Genomic DNA, 9669 nt, shown 5'->3' on the forward strand with positions numbered 1-9669 from the left:
CTAACCTCCGAAAATCCACTTACAGTTTTGGAAGACCGGACATCCATCCTCATCCAGCCGGGAGAAGTCTTCATCCAAGCGGTAAGAAGTCCTCAACGAAGCCGGGAGAAGTCTTCATTCAAGCGGCAAAAAGTCGTCCTCCAGGCGGCAGAAGTCTTCATCCAGACGGCATCTTCTATCCTCATCCTTCCGACGCGGATCAGCTCCATCTTCAAGACATCCGGCACGGAGCATCCTCTTCATACAGTCCCAGCCATACACTGAAGGTTCCCTGTTGGTTTTTTATGGGTTTATTATTATTATTGGGTGGGTTTTATTTTTAGCTTAGGGTTTGGGCAATGTAAAAGAGCTAAATGCCCTTTTAAGGGCAATGCCCATCCAAATGCTCTTTTCAGGGCAATGGGGAGCTTAGGTTTTTTTAGGTAGGTTTTTATTTGGGGGGGGGCTTGGTTGTGTGGGTGGTGGGTTTTACTGTTGGGGGGTTATTAGTATTTTTTTTTTTACAGGTAAAATAGTTGATTTCTTTGGGGCAATGCCCCGCAAAAGGCCCTTTTAAGGGCTATTGGCAGTTTAGTTTAGGCTAGGGGTAGTAGATTAGGTGTAATTAGTTTAAATATTTCATTAATGTAATTTATTTCATTTTAGTATAATGTTAGGTTTAACTGTAAGACAGGTTAGGTTTTATTTCACAGGTAAATTTGTATTTATTTTTACTAGGTAGTTAATAAATATTTAATAACTATTTACTAACTAATCAACCTAGTTAAAATAAATACAAACTTACCTGTGAAATAAAAAAAAACATAAGCTAGATACAATATAACTATTAGTTATATTGTAGCTAGCTTAGGTTTTATTTTACAGGTAATTATTTAGTTTTAAATAGGAATAATTTAGATATTAATCGTAATTTTTATTTGGAATTATTTTAATTATGTTAAAGTTAGTTGGTGTTAGGGTTAGGGTTACGTTAGGGTTAGGTTTAGGGGTTAATAACTTTAGTATAGTGGCGGCGACATTGGGGGCAGCAGATTAGGGGTTAATAATATTTAACTAGTGTTTGCGATGCGGGAGTACGGCATATTAGGGGTTAATATGTTTATTATAGTGGCAGCGATGTCCGGAGCGGCAGATTAGGGGTTAATAATTTTATTTTAGTGTTTGTAATGCGGGAGGGCCGGGGTTTAGGGGTTAATAGGTAGTTTATGGGTGTTAGTGTACTTTGTAACACTTTAGTTACGAGTTTTATGGTACAGCTTTGTAACGTAAAACTCATAACTACTGACTTTCAGGTGGTGGTACAGATCTTGTAGTTATAGGCTGTACCGCTCACATTTTGGCCGGATAGGCAAACTCGTAATACCGGCGCTATGGAAGTCCCATTGAAAACAAACTTTCTCCTGTTAAGTGTGGTCAGTCATCATTACTTCTGGGATATTATCTCCTCCCCTACAGGAAGTGCAAGAGGATTCACCCAGCAGAGCTGCTATATAGCTCCTCCCCTCTACGTCACCTCCAGTCATTCTCTTGCACCCAACGAATAGATAGGATGTGTGAGAGGACTGTGGTGATTTAATTAGTTTATTAACTTCAATCAAAAGTTTGTTATTTTATAATAGCACCGGAGTGTGTTATTCATTCTCTGGTAGAATTTGAAGAAGAATCTACCGGAGTTTTTTCTATGATTTTAGCCGGAGTAGTTAAGATCATATTGCTGTTTCTCAGCCATCTGAGGAGAGGTAAACTTCAGATCAGGGGGCAGCGGGCAGATTAATCTGCAAAGAGGTATGTAGCAGTTTGTTATTTTCTGACATGGAATTGATGAGAAAATCCTGCCATACCGTTATAATGTAAACTCAGCCTTAAATGCAGTAGATGTAGCTGGTATCAGGCTGTCATGTATGTATATTTTACACTTCAGTATGCTGGGGAATGGTACTTCACTGGATTTTTACTGTATGCATAGACTTAACCTAATTTGCAGGGACTTGCAATAGGTTTTAAATAACAATTAATTTATTGAGGTTAAACGTTTTTTTTTGCTGGCATGTAAAAACGTTTATTTCTCTGAGGTACTGGGTGAAAAAATGTTTTGGGCACTTTTTTTTCCACTTGGCAATAGTTTTTGTTTAAATTAAAGCAGTTCACTGATCTCTCTCACTGTTATGTGTGAGGGGGAGGGGCCATTTTTGGCGCTTTTACTACGCATCAAAAAAAACTCAGTCAGAGGTTCATTTTCTTCCTGCATGATCCGGTTCATCTCTACAGAACTCAGGGATCTCCAAAGCCTTTTTTGAGGGAGGTAATCATCACAGCAGAGCTGTGAAGATTGTAGTTGACTGTGATAAAAAACGTTTATTTGTGTATTTTTTTCTGCTGCCTGGGTTAGTTATCCTTTGCTAATGGGAACAATCCTTTGCTAAAATTGTATATTTCTGACAGAGATTGATGCTATAACTTAATTATTTTCAACTGTCATAATTTTTTCTGTGCTTCTTATAGGCACAGTTCGTTTTCATATTATTGTAAATTACTTAAAAAAGCATTTCCAAGTTGCTAGTTAATTGCTAGTGTGTTAAACATGTCTGATTCAGAGGAAGATACATGTGCTATATGTGCTAATGCCAAAGTGGAGCCCAATAGAAGTTTATGTACTAACTGTATTGATGCTACTTTAAATAAAAGTCAATCTGTACAAATTGAACATATTTCACCAGACAACGAGGGGAGAGTTATGCCGACTAACTCGCCTCACGTGTCAGTACCTACATCTCCCGCTCGGGAGGTGCGTGATATTGTAGCGCCGAGTACATCTGGGCGGCCATTTCAAATCACATTACAGGATATGGCTACTGTTATGACTGAAGTTTTGGCTAAATTACCAGAACTTAGAGGCAAGCGTGATCACTCTGGGGTGAGAACAGAGTGCGCTGATAACATTAGGGCCATGTCAGACACTGCGTCACAGGCGGCAGAACATGAGGACGGAGAACTTCATTCTGTGGGTGACGGTTCTGATCCAAATAGATTGGATTCAGATATTTCAAATTTTAAATTTAAGCTGGAAAACCTCCGTGTATTACTAGGGGAGGTGTTAGCGGCTCTGAATGATTGTAACACAGTTGCAATACCAGAGAAAATGTGTAGGTTGGATAAATATTTTGCGGTACCGGCGAGTACTGATGTTTTTCCTATACCTAAGAGACTTACTGAAATTGTTACTAAGGAGTGGGATAGGCCCGGTGTACCGTTCTCACCCCCTCCGATATTTAGAAAAATGTTTCCAATAGACGCCACCACACGGGACTTATGGCAAACGGTCCCTAAGGTGGAGGGAGCAGTTTCTACTTTAGCTAAGCGTACCACTATCCCGGTGGAGGATAGCTGTGCCTTTTCAGATCCAATGGATAAAAAATTAGAGGGTTACCTTAAGAAAATGTTTGTTCAACAAGGTTTTATATTGCAACCTCTTGCATGTATTACACCTGTCACGGCTGCAGCAGCATTTTGGTTTGAGTCTCTGGAAGAGACACTTCAATCATCTACACTAGATGAGATTACAGACAAACTTAAAGCCCTTAAGTTAGCTAACTCATTTATTTCAGATGCCGTAGTACATTTAACTAAACTTACGGCTAAGAATTCCGGATTTGCCATTCAGGCACGCAGAGCACTGTGGCTAAAATCCTGGTCAGCTGATGTTACTTCTAAATCTAAATTGCTTAATATACCTTTCAAAGGGCAAACCTTGTTCGGGCCCGGGTTGAAGGAGATTATCGCTGACATTACAGGAGGTAAAGGCCATGCCCTGCCTCAGGACAAAGCCAAACCTAGGGCTAGACAGTCTAATTTTCGTTCCTTTCGTAATTTCAAAGCAGGAACAGCATCAACCTCCTCTGCACCAAAACAGGAAGGAGCTGTTGCTCGCTACAGACAAGGCTGGAAACCTAACCAGTCTTGGAACAAGGGCAAGCAGGCCAGGAAACCTGCTGCTGCCCCTAAGACAGCATGAATCGAGGGCCCGCGATCCGGGACCGGATCTAGTAGGGGGCAGACTTTCTCTCTTCGCCCAGGCTTGGGCAAGAGATGTTCAGGATCCCTGGGCGTTAGAGATCATATCTCAGGGATACCTTCTGGACTTCAAATCCTCTCCCCCAAGAGGGAGATTTCATCTGTCAAGGTTATCAACAAACCAAATAAAGAAAGAAGCGTTCCTACGCTGCGTACAAGATCTTTTATTAATGGGAGTGATCCATCCAGTTCCGCGGTCGGAACAAGGACAAGGGTTTTACTCAAATCTGTTTGTAGTTCCCAAAAAAGAGGGAACTTTCAGGCCAATCTTGGATTTAAAGATCCTAAACAAATTCCTAAGAGTTCCATCGTTCAAGATGGAAACGATTCGAACAATTTTGCCCATGATCCAAGAGGGTCAGTACATGACCACAGTGGATTTAAAGGATGCTTACCTTCACTTACCGATTCACAGAAATCATTACCGGTATCTAAGGTTTGCCTTTCTAGACAGGCATTACCAGTTTGTAGCTCTTCCATTCGGACTGGCTACGGCTCCAAGAATCTTCACAAAGGTTCTGGGTACTCTTCTGGCGGTACTAAGACCGCGAGGAATTTCGGTAGCTCCTTACCTAGACGACATTCTGATACAAGCTTCAAGCTTTCAAACTGTCAAGTCTCATACAGAGTTAGTACTGGCATTTCTAAGGTCGCATGGATGGAAGTTGAACGAAAAGAAGAGTTCTCTCTTTCCACTCACAAGAGTTCCCTTCTTGGGGACTCTGATAGATTCTGTAGAAATGAAGATTTACCTGACAGAAGACAGGTTAACAAAGCTTCAAAATGCATGCCGTGTCCTTCATTCCATTCAACACCCGTCAGTAGCTCAATGCATGGAGGTGATCGGCTTAAAGGTAGCGGCAATGGACGTAGTACCTTTTGCACGCCTACATCTCAGACCGCTGCAATTGTGCATGCTAAGTCAGTGGAATGGGGATTACTCAGATTTGTCCCCCACTCTAAATCTGAATCAAGAGACCAGAAATTCTCTTCTATGGTGGCTTTATCGGCCACACCTGTCCAGGGGGATGCCATTCAGCAGACCAGACTGGACAATTGTAACAACAGACGCCAGCCTACTAGGTTGGGGCGCTGTCTGGAATTCTCTGAAGGCTCAGGGACTATGGAATCAGGAGGAGAGTCTCCTTCCAATAAACATTCTGGAATTGAGAGCAGTTCTCAATGCCCTTCTGGCTTGGCCCCAGTTAACAACTCAAGGGTTCATCAGGTTTCAGTCGGACAACATCACGACTGTAGCTTACATCAACCATCAGGGAGGGACAAGAAGCTCCCTAGCAATGATGGAAGTATCAAAGATAATTCGCTGGGCAGAGTCTCACTCTTGCCACCTGTCTGCAATCCACATCCCGGGAGTGGAGAACTGGGAGGCGGATTTCTTAAGTCGTCAGACTTTTCATCCGGGGGAGTGGGAACTTCATCCGGAGGTCTTTGCCCAGATACTTCGACGTTGGCGCAAACCAGAGATAGATCTCATGGCGTCTCGTCAGAACGCCAAGCTTCCTCGCTACGGGTCCAGATCCAGGGATCCGGGAGCGGTTCTGATAGATGCTTTGACAGCACCTTGGACCTTCGGGATGGCTTATGTGTTTCCACCCTTCCCGATGCTTCCTCGATTGATTGCCAGAATCAAACAGGAGAGAGCATCAGTGATTCTAATAGCACCTGCATGGCCACGCAGGACTTGGTATGCAGATCTAGTGGACATGTCATCCTGTCCGCCTTGGTCTCTACCTCTGAAACAGGACCTTCTGATCCAGGGTCCATTCAAACATCAAAATCTAACTTCTCTGAAGCTGACTGCTTGGAAATTGAACGCTTGATTTTATCAAAACGTGGGTTTTCTGAGCCAGTTTTTGATACCTTAATACAGGCTAGGAAGCCTGTTACCAGAAGGATTTACCATAAAATATGGCGTAAATACTTATATTGGTGCGAATCCAAGAGTTACTCATGGAGTAAGGTTAGGATTCCAAGGATATTGTCTTTTCTACAAGAAGGTTTAGAAAAGGGGTTATCCGCTAGTTCTTTAAAGGGACAGATTTCAGCTCTGTCCATTCTTTTACACAAACGTCTGTCAGAAGTTCCGGACGTTCAAGCTTTTTGTCAGGCTTTAGCTAGGATCAAGCCTGTGTTTAACCCCTTAATGACCACAATGTACCCTGTATGTCACTGGTCGTTAAGGGTTTTTTCAGGACATAATAGCACAAGTCTAGCAAGAACACGCTATTAATGCCCTCCCTCCAGCAGGCTTTGTGGAATAGAGCAGTCTCAACGCTGGTGGCAAGTCCACGCTATAAAACAATAAAGTCCCAAAAAAAGGCCAGTGACATACAGGGTACGTCGCTGGTCCTTAAGGGGTTAAAACTGTTGCTCCGCCATGGAGTTTGAACTTAGTTCTTAATGTTTTACAGGGTGTTCCGTTTGAACCCCTTCATTCCATTGATATCAAGTTGTTATCTTTTAAAGTTCTGTTTTTAATGGCTATTTCCTCGGCTCGAAGAGTCTCTGAGTTATCTGCCTTACATTGTGATTCTCCTTATCTGATTTTTCATTCAGACAAGGTAGTTCTGCGCACTAAACCTGGGTTCCTACCTAAGGTGGTCACTAACAGGAATATCAATCAAGAGATTGTTGTTCCATCCTTGTGTCCTAATCCTTCCTCGAAGAAGGAACGTCTGCTACACAATCTAGATGTAGTCCGTGCCCTGAAATTTTACCTACAGGCAACTAAGGAGTTTCGTCAAACGTCTTCCCTGTTTGTCGTTTATTCTGGCCAGAGGAGAGGTCAAAAAGCTTCGGCTACCTCTCTCTCTTTTTGGCTTCGTAGCATAATACGATTAGCCTATGAGACTGCTGGACAGCAGCCTCCTGAAAGAATTACAGCTCATTCTACTAGAGCTGTGGCTTCCACTTGGGCCTTTAAGAATGAGGCTTCTGTTGAACAGATTTGCAAGGCTGCAACTTGGTCTTCTCTTCATACTTTTTCCAAATTTTACAAATTTGACACTTTTGCTTCTTCGGAGGCTGTTTTTGGGAGAAAGGTTCTTCAGGCAGTGGTTCCCTCCGTATAAAGAGCCTGCCTGTCCCTCCCGTCATCCGTGTACTTTTGCTTTGGTATTGGTATCCCAGAAGTAATGATGACCCGTGGACTGACCACACTTAACAGGAGAAAACAAAATTTATGCTTACCTGATAAATTCATTTCTCCTGTAGTGTGGTCAGTCCACGGCCCGCCCTGTTTTTTATGGCAGGCTAAAAAATTTTTGGATTATACTCCAGTCACCACTACACCCTTGGGCTTCTCCTTTCTCGTTGGTCCTTTGGTCGAATGACTGGAGGTGACGTAGAGGGGAGGAGCTATATAGCAGCTCTGCTGGGTGAATCCTCTTGCACTTCCTGTAGGGGAGGAGATAATATCCCAGAAGTAATGATGACCCGTGGACTGACCACACTACAGGAGAAATGAATTTATCAGGTAAGCATAAATTTTGTTTTTTGAAAGGTGCGGTAGTTACGTTGCGTTACGGCCAAAAATGTGTGCGGTACAGCTATACCTACACCTGTAATACCAGCGGTAGTGAAAAAGAGCCATAACGCTGCTTTTTCACTTATAACGCACAACTTGTAATCTAGCTGTATTTATTTAATTTATTTATTTAAAGTATGTCCTGGGTCTACAAAACATTGCGTCGATACAATAGGGTACAATAAAATACAAAAACAATATTAATACACATTATATACAAAATTTAACATAGAACAGGTAGGAAATATGTAATCAACCATAACAGGTGCATTCTCTTTTGAGATATGTAGAGAGGGATCTCTTAAAGGATTTTAGACTTGTGGAAGGTTTGAAAGTGTGCGGGAGGTTGTTCCAAAATTGTAGTGCTCTGTAGGAAAAGGAGGATCGAGCTGCTTTCTTTTTGTATTGAGGCAAACTAAATAATGTGCTGGTACTGGATCAGAGGTTACAGGAGGTGGGAATAGCTGGGGAGAGCATTCTGCTCAGGTAGTGTGGGAGCTTCCCAGAAAAGCTCTTAAACACAAGGCTGGAAAGATGGAGGGTGCGCCTGGATTTCAGCGACAGCCAGTTTAGTTCTTTTAGCATGTCACAGTGGTGGGTCCTGTATTTACATTGTAGCACAAATACAATGTATTAAGTTTATTAAGGTGAGTTTGCAGTGCAGGTGCATACACTACACCCCCATAATCAATGATTGACATCAGCATTTGCTGTACAATCTTTTCCTTTACTGTAGGGCTGAGGCAGGATTTGTTTCTGTACAGGGCACCTAGTTTTGGATAAAGTTTAGATCCAAGTTTTTCTTTGTGGAAGCCAAAAGATAGAATGGGGTCTAACAACATAGCCAAGTATTTGAAAGAGTGGACTGCGATCAGTGTGCAATTTGATTTTGTTTTGATGCATAAATGTCAGGGTTTTTACCTGTTTTGTTTGCCATGTGCTGCTGGCAGCCATTTTACTCACCTCACTTGCAGACTATGGTGCATTGTGGGGGATGCTGCTCATTTCCTGCATTTCCTTTTATGGCCAGGCTGGTGTGAATCATCCATGCGACACAGCTCTTGCCTGGGCTAATCCCTTGTGGGAGACTAATAAACCTGTGATTTCAAATTACCCTAAATTTGTGGTCTCCTTTCAAAGGGTATTTGATGTTCCGGCTCGATACCTCCTCTGCTGCTAAATGACTCATGTCCATTCAGCAAGGTACAAGATCTGTTGCTCAGTATGCCATTGAGTTCCGTACCCTTGCCGCAGAGGTAGGTTGGAACAATGAAGCCCTTGTTAAAGCCTTCCTTCATGGGCTCTCTGATGCGATTAAAGACGAAGTTGCTGCCAGAGATTTACCAGAGGATCTTGAGGCATTGATGTCTTTTTTTTATCCTAATTGACATCAGACTAAGTGAGAGGCCCTCTTTCAAGGAGCGCATGTGGAAGCCTCCTGTTCCATTGTCTACTACGTGTTCGTTCCCACCCATGCCTCCTTCTCCTCCCTTGCCTCCTGGTCCCGAGTCACCAGGTACTGCTGAGCCGATGCAGTTGGGATTCACGCGTCTCTCCGTGGCGGAGAGGACCTTTAGGAGGAGAGAGGGGCTCTGCCTCTACTGTGGGTTACAGTGCTACCTTTTGAAGTATTGTCCTACACGGCCGGGAAACGCTCACACCTAAGGTTCTGTCGGGGGCAGACCTTGCGTGGTTTGTCCTCGTCCCCGGAAACGCTAAAGAAGAAACCTTTGGTCACGGTTGTCCTTTCCTGGGTGGACTCCTCCATAGTTACCCAGGCTCTTGTTGACTGCGGTGCTTCTGGCTATTTCTTTGACAGTGCTTTTGTATCAAAACACTCTATTCCTGTTTTGCCTCGGTCCGTTCTGCTTGCTATTGAGGCCATTGATGGCAGGCTCCTTCAGCCCGCACTTGTTACTCACGAAACTGCTCCGTTATCCATGGCTGTTGGGGTCCTCCATTTTGAAACCCTCCAGTTCCAGGTGATAAATTCTCCGCATTTTCCGGTTGTTCTGGGTTATCCCGGGCTCCAAAAGCACAATCCCAGTCTC

This window comes from Bombina bombina, chromosome 5 (assembly GCF_027579735.1).
Source record: "Bombina bombina isolate aBomBom1 chromosome 5, aBomBom1.pri, whole genome shotgun sequence".
Taxonomy (NCBI): Eukaryota; Metazoa; Chordata; class Amphibia; order Anura; family Bombinatoridae; genus Bombina; species Bombina bombina.